The sequence below is a fragment of the Arachis hypogaea genome, chromosome 14 (genome assembly GCF_003086295.3).
Source record: "Arachis hypogaea cultivar Tifrunner chromosome 14, arahy.Tifrunner.gnm2.J5K5, whole genome shotgun sequence".
NCBI lineage: Eukaryota > Viridiplantae > Streptophyta > Magnoliopsida > Fabales > Fabaceae > Arachis > Arachis hypogaea.
The window spans coordinates 16,555,785-16,571,664 of record NC_092049.1 but is presented as its reverse complement, the minus strand read 5'-3'; the positions used below and the strand labels follow the sequence as shown (position 1 = coordinate 16,571,664).

The 15,880-nt window shown below is 38.2% G+C and overlaps 1 pseudogene; it reads right to left on the bottom strand.

Annotated features, from left to right (window-relative positions):
* Positions 1-10,144: 10,144 nt before the first annotated feature.
* On the bottom strand, positions 10,145-12,846 carry LOC112740294 (probable polygalacturonase; annotated as a pseudogene).
* Between the last annotated feature and the right edge of the window lie 3,034 nt (positions 12,847-15,880).

Sequence of the window (15,880 nt, the reverse complement as noted above, 5' to 3'; positions counted from 1 at the left end):
AACTTAAAAATTGACACTAAGATACATAAAATATTTTTTATTTTTATGATTTTATAAATTTTTTTGTGATTTTTCGAAAATCATATGGAAAAGAGAATAAAGAGATTCAAAACTTTTAATAAGAATTCCAGGAATCATGCAATGTTAGTCTAAAGCTTCAGTCTAAAAAGATTAGACATGGTTAGCCAAGCTTCAGCAGGACATTACATTCAGCAGCTAAATTGATGAGAATCAATCAGCTTTTGTGATGATAAGAATATCACCTTGAAACTCTAGAATTCATTCTTAAAAATTCTAAAAAAATAAAAAGAAAAGTACCTAATCTAAGCAACAAGATGAACCGTCAGTTGTCCAAACTCGAACAATCCCCGGCAACGGCGCCAAAAACTTGGTGCACGAAATTGTGATCATCAACAATGGCGCCAAAGACTTGGAGCTCTCAAACGTGAATCACACTTTGTCACAATTCCGCACAACTAACCAACAAGTGCACTGGGTCGTCCAAGTAATACCTTACGTGAGTAAGGGTCGATCCCATGGAGACTGTCGGCTTAAAGCAAGCTATGGTCATCTTGTAAATCTCAGTCAGGCGGATTCAAATGGTTATGGAGGATTTATAATTAAAAGATAAATAAAACATAAAGTAAAGATAGAGATACTTATGTAATTCATTGGTAGGAATTTCAGATAAGCGTATGAAGATGCTTTGTTCCTCTTGAACCTCTGCTTTCCTATTGCCTTCTTCCAATCATTCATACTCCTTTCCATGGCAAGCTTTATGTTGGGCATCACCGTTGTCAATGGCTACTTCACGTCCTCTCAGTGAAAATGTTCTACGCATGCTGTCACCGCACGGCTAATCATCTGTCGGTTCTCGATCATGTTGGAATAGGATCCATTGATCCTTTTGCGTCTGTCACACGCCCAACAATCGCGAATTTGAAGCTCGTCACAGTCATCCCTTCCCAGATCCTACTCAGAATACCACAGACAAGGTTTAGACATTCCGGATCTCAGGAATGGCCGCCAATAATTCTAGCCTATACCACGAAGGTTCCAATCTTAGATTAGAAACCTAAGAGATACACATTCAAGCTTGTTTGCATGTAGAACGGAAGTGATTGTCAGTCACGCGTTCATAGGTGAGAATGGTTATGAGTGTCACATAATCATCACATTCATCATGTTCTTAGGTGCGAATGAATATCTTGGAGAAGAAATAGACTTGAGTTGAATAGAAAAACAATAGTAATTGTATTAATTCATGAAGAACAGCAGAGCTCCACACCTTAATCTATGGTGTGTAGAAACTCCACCGTTGAAAATACATAAGAACAAAAGGTCTAGGCATGGCCGAATGGCCAGCCTCCCAAAGAGGGTTCAATCATCAAAACATGATTCCAAGATGATCAAAAGATTTGAAATACAATAGCAAAAGGTCCTATTTATAGAAAACTAGTAGCCTAGGGTTTACAGAAATAAGTAATTAATGCAGAAATCTTCTTCCGGACCCACTTGGTATGTGCTTGGGCTGAGAATTGAAGCTTTCATGTGTAGAGACTTTTCTTGGAGTTAAACGGCAGCTTTCGTGCCAGTTTGGGCGTTTAACTCCAGCTTTTGTGCCAGTTCTGGCGTTAAACGCCAGAATTCTTGAGCTGACTTGGAACGCCTGTTTGGGCCATCAAATCTCGGAAAAAATATGAACTATTATATATTGCTAGAAAGCCCAGGATGTCTACTTTCCAACGCAATTGAGATCGTGCCAATTGAGCTTCTGTAGCTCCAGAAAATCCACTCCGAGTGCAGGGAGGTCAGAATCCAACAGTATCTGCAGTCCTTTTTCAGCCTCTGAATCAGATTTTTGCTCAGATCCCTCAATTTCAGCCAGAAAATACCTGAAATCACAGAAAAATACACAAACTCATAGTAAAGTCTAGAAATGTGATTTTTATTTAAAAACTAATAAAAACATAATAAAAACTAACTAAAATATACTAAAAACATACTAAAAACAATGTCAAAAAGCGTATAAATTATCCGCTCATCACGTACGGGTCCCTGATGCGTGCGCGTCATTTCGCTTTCAGACCTCCCACGCGTACGCGTGGGCGACGCTTACGCGTCAAACGGCCAACTCAGTTTTCACGCGTACGCGTGCATCTAAATTCTTACATCTTTCTTCTCTCCTTTCTACTTCTTTCTTCCTTCTTTCTTACTTTCTTCTTCTTCATTCATTTAACCTCTCATCCTTATTCTCTTTCATTCTAGTTTTACTTAACTTATTTGCATACTTTCTTTCATTGCATTTTAATCTTATGCATGTTTTTTTTTCTTTTCTAGGTTTATTATTTTACCATTGATGTTACTTGTTCCTATTCAACTGTTGTATCTTTTCTGGTATTATTTTGGTGCTTAGTGACTTGTTTTACACTGTTGGGTGATATTTTTTATCTGTCACTACCAATCTTTTATGATACCTGTATTCCTTTTGCATTGACATAAATTTATATTGTCTTTTATTACCTACTATCTCTTCCCCATTGTTGCAATTTTTGCACTATTGATATGCCATTTGCTTCTACTATTTTCTCACTTGCACGTTGTAGCTACCTTGTAATTGAGACCCTCATTATTTGGCATTAACCCAACTATATTTTATTTGTTTTCTATCTTTATTTTTGGGTTACTTTTCTTCCCTTTTCCTCTTCTTTCAGGATGGTCACCAAGAAGGGAGAGGAAAAGCTTCTTAATGGGGAGACAAACAAGTCCATCTGCACAATCCTTGGAAAAAAGCGTCAGTTGTAGCCACCCGCCCACTTGAACATCTTAGCATGTACCGAGGACGGTGCAATCTTTAAGTGTGGGGAGGTTGATACCGATCTCCATGGGTTAGTTACTCTCTTATCTCTACACCAATGGTTTATTTTCCTTGTTAGTTGTTGTATTTGCATGTTTGATCCTTATGTTTCCTTAATTTTGTGCATATTTTACCACTGCTTGTTTGAAGTAATATTTTATTTTTTAAGACCCTTTTTATAGTATTTCACTAATTTAAATTGAAAATTTGTGTTAAACTTGTTTGAAGACTATAAATTGGAACATGAATTGTAGCTAAGAACACACAACCCGTGAGATTTGAGCTTAATTACATGGTTACACTATTTAACCATAACATTTTATTATTGTGTGTTTTCTTCTCTATGATTGTAATCTATATTTTGTTCCATTCTATATGTCCATTGTTTAGTGTATTTACATGCTTGCATATGATTGAAGCCATCATTTGTTATTAGCTCATTTATCCCAAATAGCCTACCATTCCATTTACCTTTGTTAGCCACTTTGAGCCTTTTAATCCCCATTTGTTCTATATTTTGCCACATCACTAGCCTTAAGCAGAAAAACAAATTAATTACCCCCAAATTGAATCTTTAGTTAGCTTAAGATAGAGATTATGTATCAACTAAGTGTGGGAAAACTGTGAGAACATGAGTTAATAGGGAATGTGTTATGTTTCTACTTTGATAAAATATTAGAAATTTGGGTACCTACTCATATGAGACCAGAAAAAATTAAAAATCCATATGCATTGATATGTTATGTTTACTTTTATATTTTTAATTAAAAAAAACCCCAAAAATATTTAATTAAATAAATAAATAAATAAGGAGACAAAATTACCCCAATGTTAAGTTAAGATCAATGCATATGTGATACAAATTAAAAGAAAAGTTGATACATGAGTATGAGATGAAAAAGTGGGAATTTTGGGTAGCTAGGCATAATTTTAGAAGTTACATAGAGTGTGTGTGTGTATAGGTGAGAGCTTAGGTTAGTCAAGGATTCAATTTATAGCTCACTTAGCCATACATATATCCTCACCTTTGCTTTAGCCCCATTACAACCTTGAAAAGACCTCATGATGTTTGCATTGGTATACTAAATATTTGTTGATTGGTTAGATGAAGAATAAAGTTTTAGAAAGCATGACTAGAGAAGAATAGAGTGATTAACCCTAGACACTTGAGCAATTAGAGTGCATAGACACTTCCTGTGAGGGTTCAATGCTTGATTCTATGTTCCCTGCTTTCATGAGCTATCTTCTTACAAGTTTACTTGTCTTTTATTATGTGATTTGAATTAGTGGAATCTGATTTATGTTTGTCTTTGAGAATTTGTTTACTTTTAACCAAGTAGGTAGAAGTATTTTTGCATTAGTTGCATTCATATAGATAGGTTGCATTTCATAAGTTTTACCATTCCTCTTCACTCCTTTATAGCTTCTCTTGAGCTTAGCATGAGGACATGCTAATGTTTAAGTGTGAGAGATTGATAAACCACTATTTTATGGTTTATCTTGTACTCAATAGAGTGGTTTTTATTAAGTCTTTGCACACTTATTCATACTAATTGCATGGTTTTACATTTTCCTTCCTAATTCTGTGCTATGATTGAAAACATGCTTCTTTGGCTTTAAATCTGCTATGTTTAATCCCCTCTTATTACCATTCGATGCCTTGATATATGTGTTAAGTGATTTCAAGGTTTATAGGGCAGGAATGGCTTAGAGGATGGAAAGGAAGCATGCAAAAGTGAAAGGAATACAAGAAATTGAAGGAATTGCTAAGCTGTCCAACCTGACCTCTTTGCACTTAACTGACCATAACTTGAGCTACAGAGGTCCAAAAGAGGCGGTTTCCATTGCGTTGGAAAGCTAACATCTGGGGCTTCGAAATAATATATAATTTACCATAGTTTCCCTAAAGATAGGTGACGCACACGCAATTTACCATAGTCTACTCTTTTAATTTACGTTGCTTCAATTTATAATCATTTACTTTTCCACTCTCCAACTCCCAAAATTTCTCAGAAAATCTCATAACCAATAATAAACACACTTCCCTGCAATTCCTTGAGAGACGACCCGAGGTTTAAATACTTCGGTTATTACTTTTTAGGGGTTTTATTATTTGTGACAACCAAACTTTTGTATGAAAGGATTCTTTGTTGGTTTAGAAACTATACTTACAACGGAAATTTAATTGTGAAATTCTTTACTGACAGAAAATCCGTTCGTCAACAGGCTCATGACCTAAAGATTTGACTTTTCAAAAGTGGCTTATTTAGTTTTTCCAAAATTGTAACAGCTATATTTGGTAAATAAAAATGATAGTGACTTTCAATAAGCATAAGCTACAAAAATTGTGTTTGGAAAAATTGTTGTTAATATTTAAAATGAATTTAGTAGGTATAAATGTAACAAAGATAAAAATTAAATGTTCAATAATTTATAAGGCTATATTAGATATTTTAACTTTGAAAAACACAAGCTATTTTTGAAAAGTATATTTTTATAGGTGCTTTCAAAAACATTCCTAGCTTTTCAATGCTAAACAAATATGCACATAATGTAGCAACTGTTGTCTGAGACCAGAATAATGCTTCAATTTATCACTTGGTGACCAATGTATTTAGAATACTAGAACTAATATCTAATGTTCGGCTACCGAGGTAAATTCGAATTGCAGTTTTCTACCAGATGATGGGGAAAAAGAAAGAAACAAGCTATGAATAAAGCAGAAGGCAAGCTCACATTTCATGGCCATAAAGAAAAACAAGAACCTACTTTACCATACACTCAAGTCAAATAGCATATGGAAGGTTCAGATTGTCCAACCTTTTCGATTTCCTCTAAAATGTGTGTGTTCTCCTTCAAGTACTGTATTGCTTTCTCCCTTCCCTGTCCCAATCTGTTCCAAGACAAATTGAAAATAGAATCAATCCATGAGAATTTCTTATATTAAGACAGCCCATAATTGAAGGAAGAAAGAGAACTGGAAAGAATGTTTTATTGTTTGTAGAGTTAATTTCCTTCACTGCGGAACCATACAGAATTTGTGTTAGTAGGTACAGGACTAAAGAGAAGCCAAAGTTCACATTGTAGGTTTATGCCATTTTAATGAAAATCATGCCTTATGCAATAAAATTTAGGTCATATCAGATGTTCTAGGATTGTAGATAATATGCATGCGATTACATCTGTTAGAATCAAAACTGGCTTTCTGGAGTTAGCTATCTTCTATTAGGAGAATTTTAGAATCTGTGATAGATATGCTGCAACTTGGACAAATAACAAATATTAACAAATAGTTATGCCAATTATAAAAGCTTCCAGCAAAACTAAACAATACCACAACCAATAACCTTTTACACCATGGAAACCCAATTTTCAATATGAAACTAATGGCAATGCCATGGCTAATCAAATGTTCTTGAAACATCAAAGTAACAAAGATATTAGGCATCAGAACAAGACAAAGAAAGAAACATTAACAAATTCGAAAGATCAAAATTCAGCAATTATTATATAATATAAGATTCAAAGAAAAACGACAACAAACAGAAAGTGATCTTCAAGTTTTGATCAAGAGCTGAAACTATATGCACCACAACAATTTACAGATTAATATATGCTATAACACTATATGCACCACAACAATTAAAAAACCCTCAATTTATTTGAGAAATAAAATAAACATAGGTCAAATCAGAGTTTCGGCAAAAAATAATAAACAGAGTTCAATCCACAGAGTTCAGCAATTTATTTGAGAAATAAAATAAACATAGTTCAAATCATAGAGATAAACAAATATTACCATTGAAAAAATAAATCAGCATCTATATATCATGAAAAAGGAATTAGGATGTATCAATTAAAACAACAATTCAAAGATGTAAATAAACTCATTTTGAATGAACTAGAAGAAACCAAAAACCTCAAAAAATGTTGTAGCAATCGAGTTCAGACGAAGGAGAGAGACCAAACACGAGCACGCGACGCGGAGGTTCCGGCTAGAGGCGCGGCAGCCACGATAGCAAGCATACAGTGGCGGTGAACCGACGCGAGCTGCGATGATGGAACACGAACGCACACGAATGATTGAAGTGAATTTCCTTCTAGAATAATGTGAGGGGTGGTCGTGCAAACTCAAATCGGCGGCGAGACGGTGCTGACGCCGGTGGAGCCTCCATGAATTTGGGAAAGAAGCTCGGCTAGGTTTTAGTTTCGATGGGAGAGGGGCTCTGCTAGGGTTTGGGTTTCTGGTCAAATGAGGAGTAAAAATCTGAAAACAAGGGTTGGAGTGAAATTAACAAGGATATTTTGGTCTTTTCACTTTATTATACACATTCCATTCCCATTGGAATTAAAGATAACCAGGGGGGAGATAGGAATGAAATGGGTTGGATTTTGATTCCAGGGAATAAAACATACCCAGAAATAATTTTTTAAATCTTGAACGAAACATGGGAATAAGATATTCCCATCTCAAAATTCATGGGAATATACTTGTATAATTCAATTCAATTTAATCCAATCTACACTTCCATGGTTCCAGCTGAATTGCAGGTACATAACACATAATTGATTATAAACATGTCAATGCAATTATGTCTTTCATTCACACTACTAACCTATCATGAAATAATGCAGATGCTACAGAAACCTCGAGTAACAGAGGTACATGTTCGAATGGACTGTCAAGGATGCGTGCAGAAGATCAAGAAAGCACTCTCCGGCATCAATGGTAAGAACACTTGCATGCATGCCAGATGTATGATTTATTTCCCCAACCAACAAAACTATTGTATATGATAAAGCAACAATGCTACTATTATTAACCATTCATTTAATCCGATCACAGCAGGTTGGCAATCCAACAGGGCCAATCCTATCCGTCCAACCGGCACTCTTAATATATAATATGCATGGTCATAAAAATATATATTTACATATGATGAACGAGTGGAGATTTAAATCCAAATTCTTCTCTTTTGATAAGAACACAGATTGAGGGGTTTAAACTCATGGTAGAATTACAGTGGAGCTTAAATCTTACCCTACCTTACCCTATCCCACCCCTAATTTGATAGATAAAGCTTTCATGTTCATGCAGGTATATATGATCTATATATTGATTACCCCCAACAGAAGATAACAATCATAGGTTGAGCAGATCCAGAAAAGATTCTCAAGGCAATCAAGAAGACAAGGAAAATTGCCACCATTTCCAATATAGATCTTCCAACCGATGAGCCGCAACCACCACCACAAGAAGAAGCAGAACCAACACAATAACCAGAACCTGAAGCAAATTCACCTGAACCAGCACAAGAAGAAGCATCACACCACTACCAGAGGAACCCCTGAAAGGCGAACCACCAACCAAGATAACATCACCAAGACCTCCAGAGAATAATAATAAATGTCATTGCCAGAATCCACCACCTAGCACCCCAGAAACTAGAGATGTTGGAGAGGTTCATGTGATGCACCAACATCACCCATATAACTATGTGAACAGATATGATTTTGGCCATAACTATGTAGGATATTTGGATAGATTTCAATACCAGAATAGGAATATGCCAATGTTTCTAGGAGAGCCACCCCAACATGTTCATGTGACACATAGCTACAATGCTTATAGGCCATCACCTTATGTCACTGAATATGAGTATGTTAGGTTACCACCAAGGTACACACATTATAATAAGATGGAATACTACACGACTAGAGACTACAATCACTCCTACTACAATGGCAATGGAAATGGAAACATCACATCCATGTTCAGTGATGAGAACCCAAATTCATGTAGGATAGTGTAGGAGAAGAACATTAAGGTTGTTCTTGGTAAGTGTTTCAACTTTCAAGACAAAAATAATATTGACTTGAGACGATGCCATCAAGTTTTTCATGGCAATTCGATAAAACAACAAAATTTGAGCTCAGAAAAACAAAAATATGGGATAAAGTATGTTTTTTTTGTCTCATATTTGTATTTTTTTTCCAGAAAGACCTATAACATTTAATTTCATTCAATTTTGTCTCTAACATTTTTAATGTATCAAAATTGTCCCTGAATATTAACTTCATCTAAAATATTAGGGATAAAATTGAAAACATCCAGGAATAGTTTTGACACAAATAAAAAACGTTAGGGACCAAGTTGAATGATCTGAAAACCTTAGGAACAAAATTGAATGAAATTAAATGTCAGAGATAATTTTAAAGAAAATCATAAACGTTAAGGACAAAAAGTATACTTTACCAAAAAATAATGTATTTTTGGTTTTGCAAGTGAGGGATGAAAACAAGAATCAGATTCTCATCTTTTGGGTGTGCCAGAAGAACTGATTCTAGATTCCTTTCCCCAGAGAAAATAATGCATGCTACCTTATTTTTCATAAAACAAAACGTAAGCATATAATCACAAAGATATTATTGATGACTTGCAGTACTATTTCCATAGTCCCATGGTTTTCCTTATTTGAAAACTTTATCTTTGCAAATTCTAGAAATGAGAACATGCTCAACAAGTAGAATACTAGATTCCTAGTGAATTCTAAGTCTAGAATGATGATGATTGCTATCCCTACTGAATCCATTCAGTTAATATATTGCATCATTCTGGTTCTATGGGTAAGCATAATCATGCTTGTGATGCCGTAAAATGCATCAAATAGAAAAGGACCGTACTAAAATCTCCAGATAAAAATGATTATAGTTCAATGAAATAAATTTCTGCACTGTTTCTTACCCTTTAATTTCTGCATGCACTTATTATAATATTTATTCTGTGTATATTTTACTTTTTATATCTGATTCTATGTATGCAAGCTACAATTCACATCCATAAGATGTTCAAAACACTTGAGAAACCACAGAATGGAACCTGTGTGAAACAATTAAGTGCAAAAATTAAACCTTTGAGCTTGTGATCTTTTAGTAGAAGACAAATTGATTGCGCCACACAAATTAACATAAATTTCAATGTGAAAAAAAAATAACAAAGAAAGAAATAATCAAAGAACATTTTTAAAAAGGAAATTGTGATTAAAAATTAGGAGAATAGCATCTTTTGATCAAGCTATTAGAACACAGAATTATGGCTCAAAATATATTTTCTTTAATCGAAGTATCATCCAAATCCACCTCATGCTTTACACGAAAAAACAAAACTATTAGATTTTAAGTTCTCCTGTGATGACATTACCAAAATTTTCTTACACATGAATGAACAAATGAAACTGTACAAATAATGTGTTTTCGCACAACATGCAAGAATGTAAATCTAAAGGATGAACAAATGAATGATTGGACTGTCTTATTTTCAAAGAATATTGAACCAAAATCTTAGAAGGTGGATGACCGTACACTTTTTTCATCGACATCAATCAAACAAGATACCCAAGAAGATTGAATCTTCTGGTGAAGTAAAAGAGAATCACAATGCTGAGGCTTTTCTTCCACTGGTACTCAGTAAGTAGAAACACGACAAGGAAGAGTTTGTAGGGTTCCGAAGTTCTGGACCAGGTTCAGGATTGACAAAATTCGAAGATCCTAAGACATTTGAACATTCCCAGGCACTTGAAATAGAGTTTATAGACAAGGTTATGTTGGAAAGGCATATGTTGGTGAAAGGGGATTCTTCTATTCCAGCAAAGCTTCCGGCAACAGTGATGTTTCTGCCAATAACACCCTTCAAGGTGATAAAATCCAAATGTGGAAGAGCGTTTGGATCAAACTTGTCATTAGGATGAGAACTACAATGACCTGTGGCCGCAATAGCAACATAGACATTGTCCATTTGTATGTCAGATATAACAATTTCTTTCATGTAACCACCTCTACCTCTGGTTGTTCTGAACTGGACGCCTTTATCCGAGTCGAGAACATGAGAATGTTCCATGAAAACATTCGAAAGACCACCAGACATTTCACTACCAAATGCAAGAGTAGAGCCAGAAAATGCACTCAAAGTCACCCTTCTAATGTGTACATTCTCTGTTGGTCTACCATAGGCAACACCATACTCATCCCAACCACTTTTAAGAGAAATTGCATCATGTCCCATAGCAACAATGCAATCTTCTATACAAACATTATTAGAAGAATCTGAAGAATGAAGTACACAAACATTACCCAAGTGATATTATAGGCCAAAGTGAAGTCCATAATATGTTACATTACATACCAGGAACTATACCAACAGTAAAAGGTGATTCTGCAAGAGCAGAAATTGATACATTTTGAATATGTACATAGCTGCATCAAATTAAACATAACTAAATCAGTTAAGAGCTCTATTTAATTAGAAAACTGAGCATTGTTTCAATAAAAGCACATACCTGCAATAAACATGGTATATTGCGTATGCCGGGGGTTCAAGATTGTGAGATTTGAAACTACCACATAATCAGATTCGACAAGTTCAATCAGATGAGGACGGATATGATTTAGTGTATGCAAGGTAAACCACTCCCACCAAACAGATCCCATGCCGTTGATGGTTCCATTGTTACCTGAAGAAGCACATCAAAATATATAACATCAGAGTTCATTGTAGAAACAAAACAATGACAAAAAAGAATGAAACTTGGGACCAAAAAACTAGAAACCTGTTATGACCACATCATGTAACTAGTATCCATTGATCAAGCTCTGGTATCATCCCCCGGGAACTTCGAGCCCTTGGCCATAAGAAGGTAAGGGCTTTACAACATCCCAATGAGTTGGATCCTGAACAAAAAATCAAGAACATGCTAAAAACACCAAAGCCTAAGTAAAAGTGTGAAACACACTTGAATCTTGATTAATTAACCATTGTACTAGAACATGTGATCCATCAATACCTGAGATCCAATAATAGTAGCACCTTTTTCCAAAAAAAAGGTAAGGTGGCTAGTGAGGTTGAAGCTTCCTGTGAGCCATTTTCTGGGCGGCACATAGAGCTGAGTGCCGCCCTTATCAGCGAATTACTTGAGATAGAAGACAACATTTTGGAAAGGGATTGTGTTGAGTGTTTTGCCATCTCCAACAGCACCAAACTCAAGAATTGAGACACTATGTAGTCTAGGATCAAGTGTTGGATTCAAACTACATTGTCCACCATATCCATCAACAATTATCACGGCATTGCTCCATGCCAGAAGCAAGAGCAATGCCACCTGAAAAAGATAATAGTAAAAAGATGGAAAATACAACCCACTGATTCTCACAAGATTTCCTGCAAATGCCAATGATTAATCCAAAGTTAAGGTACAATGCTCAAATATAGTAGAAACAATAAAGCACAATGCTCATCTGAATTCCGAATGCATGATGCTAACACTACACACTAATGAATTGCTAACAGTTTATACAGTTTATACTTGATAATGACACAAAAAAAAGCTAGTTTATCATATCAGAAAGGAATGGGAGTTGATTTGATTTGATTTGATTGAAGCAATACAATTGGTGGCAATTACCATTGCCATGTGCCTATGAAAGGGAATAATACAAAGACCAAACCAAAACAGAGTCACATACATAATAAGAACATAGACACCCTTTGGCTTAAACATCAAAAAAATCAAACAAAATTGTAACTTGAGAAGGCCTTGTGAGTTATAATCAAGACCCAGAATCCAAAATTTAATTACGGGCAGAAATAAGAAGGGAGAGGAATGAAGAATCAAAAGAAACATACTTACAAGCATCTTCTATGAGTCAAAGGTGTGGCAAAAGGGTTAGAGACCAAAGGGGAGACAGGAACCGGTACGCACTAGTGTCAAAGCAACTACTAGTGACTAAACAACTTACACAAAAGAAAAACGCAAAAGAGGCAGAGAAAGAGAAAGAAAAAGTAAAAAGAGGAGGAAGAAGAATGAAAGTGTTAGATATGTTACAAGAAGAGTGTGGATTGAGTGCCATGGTGTTCCGTTACACGTATGGACGGAGGATACGTTTCGTGCAATTGGTGCGCAATGGGGTGAGGTGGTAGTATGTGATAATGGCATTGCCGTGGGCACGTCTTTCAGGGTAGGTCGCATGCTGATTGATACATGGCGGTTTAGAACTATTTCGGAAAGTCTCCGATTATCTGTGGGTTCGGCTGGGTATGAGATATTTGTTAAGGAGGTGGGCAGTGGTGCAAGTGGTTCTTCGGATGGTGTGGTAACTGAGGCTGAGAAAGGTCATGATGGAAAGTCTGTCAGTAACGCCGAGCGGCATGAAAGAGCCATGAAGCTGGGAGGGTGTGATACGGCGGAGGCGGAGGTGGCCCTGCTGAATAGGCCGACAGAAGTGGAGGAGGGTAGAATTGTAACTGATCATGAGATTTTTGATGAATGGAGTAACAGTTTTTTAAATTCAAACACAGTAACGGAAAGAGAAACGGTTTTTGCTCTCAGAGGGGAAAGGGCAGATTTAGCAGAGGACATGTCAGAGAGGACCCAATCCTGGGCTTATGGGAGGGATCAGGTGGTTGCTGTAGGCGAGATTACAAGTAAGGTGCGGGTGAATTGGGCCAACCACCCATAACCCATAAGGAGTTCAGCAAGCCATATGGGGACGGATTGGACCCCAACATGCGAGGCCCACATGATGTGCCTCACTATGGGTCAGAAGCGGATCTCCTTCTCGGACCTAGTAGCGGGCGGGTCGGAGGTCACACGGATGGGGCTCTGATGTCGGGTAGGGCTGGGAAGTGCAGTTCTCCAAGGCAGTACAACGCAGCACTCATAGAGGATCAGGGCGGCGCGGACACGCTGAGTGCAAAGAGGGGGAGGGAGACCGACGGGAAAGGCGAAGTGGAGGCTGTGAGCGCCGCAGCGCCGACGGCTGGTGTGCGTGGCTGTTGGGCGCAGTCTTCCACGGAGATGGTTGATGCTGGAGCGATGGCCGCTAATGGCGAAGGGGGCCTGAACTGGTCTGCGACCTGCGATGGGGGTAGTGGTTCGAGTCTGCAAGCGCTGGTTTTGGGACTGGGTGCACCGGGCAGGTCCTATGCGCGGAAGAGAGAAGGAAGTAAGCCGCCGGGGGGAGAGGAGCGGGGACCCAGGGCGGGGGAATCTGAGAGGGGAAAACCGCCGTCGGTGGAGTGTGAGTTGGTAGTAAACCAACTTGACGGGGATCCCGGACCTGTAGGGGCTGGTGCGGGCAGGCTAGCTAGTGTGTTGTGCTGCCGGTGGGAAGGTAATGAATTAAGTGAGGGAGGCCAAATTGAGTCGCAGACAGGGAAGAGGCATGGGTCAGACGAGCCATGGGTCATGATGGAGTGTTGTGAGGGTTCTACAGGGTGCGGGGATAGACGTGACTCTCAGGGGATCATAGATGTAGCAGCAGAGGCAGGGACTGGGGGTAAGGGGGGAGACTCTGAGCGCTTGCATAATGATTGTTCTGCTGAAGAAAGCGAAGCCGAGACGGAATCACTCGAGAAAAGAAGGACGGCTGAAATGGAAGAAAATGGGGAAGCATGGAAGCTGGCAGTGGAATCTGGAGCGGTGCAGTATGATGAGGAAGATGACATTATGGCAATACTTCAGGCACAGAATGAGGCAATAGCTCAGAAGAAAAAGCTGGCGAAGAAGAAGGAAAAGGCAAGAAGGAGCCGACCGAAAAATCGAAAAAAGGTGTGTATAAGTTCTTTGCAATGATTTTTAGTTCCTGGAATATTAGGGGGTTGGCAGGAGTTGGTAAACTGAGCATGGTAAATACTTTTCGGAAGAAGTTTAAAGTGCATATGCTAGGTTTGATAGAGACGAAGAAAGAAATTGTGACTAAGTTTGATATCATGCAACTGTGGGGTGATGGGGCTGTTAAATGGGAGTTTGTTGAGTCGGTTGGGGCTTCAGGTGGACTCCTTTTGTTGTGGGATGAAACTATGTTTCAGATGACCAATTGCTATAAAGGAGCTCGATGGTTATGTATGGAGGGTGTGCTACTGAAAAATAATTTTTCCTGTGCTTTTTGCCTAGTCTATGGTCCGCATGATAGGGCGGAAAAGCTGATCACATGGGAAGAGCTAAGTTTCTTATCTGGGTTCTGTCAAGTTCCGTTTTGTTACATGGGGGATTTTAATGAGATAACTCATCTGAAAGAAAGGAAGGGCGCTACCTCGGTGCCGGTGTCGACAACAGAGTTTAAAGATTGGATACAGGATATGGAGTTAGTGGATCTAGCAATCACTGATCGCTCGTTCACCTGGTTCAGAGGGCAATCATGTAGCCGCATTGATAGGAGTCTGGTGAGTTTGGCATGGTTAGAAGAGTTCCCGGGAATAAGACTGAGAGGGGGGCCGAGAGGGTTATCTGATCATTGCCCAATTATTATGGACGGAACTTGGTATAGAGGTGGGCCAAGACCTTTTCGGAGCTTGGACTCATGGTTTACGCATGATGGGTTCTTGCGGATGGTAAAGGAGGAGTGGAGGAGCTTGGGAGAGGAAAATTTTCTGGACAAGTTAAAGGCTCTGTCAACTCCGCTGACCAGGTGGCATAGAGATAATTTTGGGGACATGGACCGAAGGATTGCGCAGTTTGAGGATGAAATCAAAAAAGCAGATGACATAGTTAGTACTGGAATGGCTGATGGGACTATTGAAGCAAGGAGGAAAGCGCTAGCGACTTTCTGTAGGAAATGGTACATCAGAAAGGAGTTGCATTGGAAGCAGATGTCAAGATCTCGTCATGCAAAAGACATGGATAAAAACACCCGATACTTTCACAATTTAGCCTCTGCGCGTCGTAGATCCAATCGGATTGATGCGCTAATGGTCAATGGAAGGATGGTCAGGAACCAAGCAAGAATTAAGGTTGCTATTCGGGATTTCTACAAGCAGCTGTACCACCAGGAGACTTCTCCGGTTATTGGATTCCGGGAAGGGCTTGTTCAGCAAGTCAATGAGGCAGAGGCAACAGAGCTAGAGGTTATGCCAACACCTGATGAGGTAAAGGCGGCTGTGTGGGATTGTGAGTCAACAAAGGCACCAGGTAGTGATGGGTACAACATGAACTTTATCAAGAAGTGCTGGGATGATTTAGGGAAGGAGTT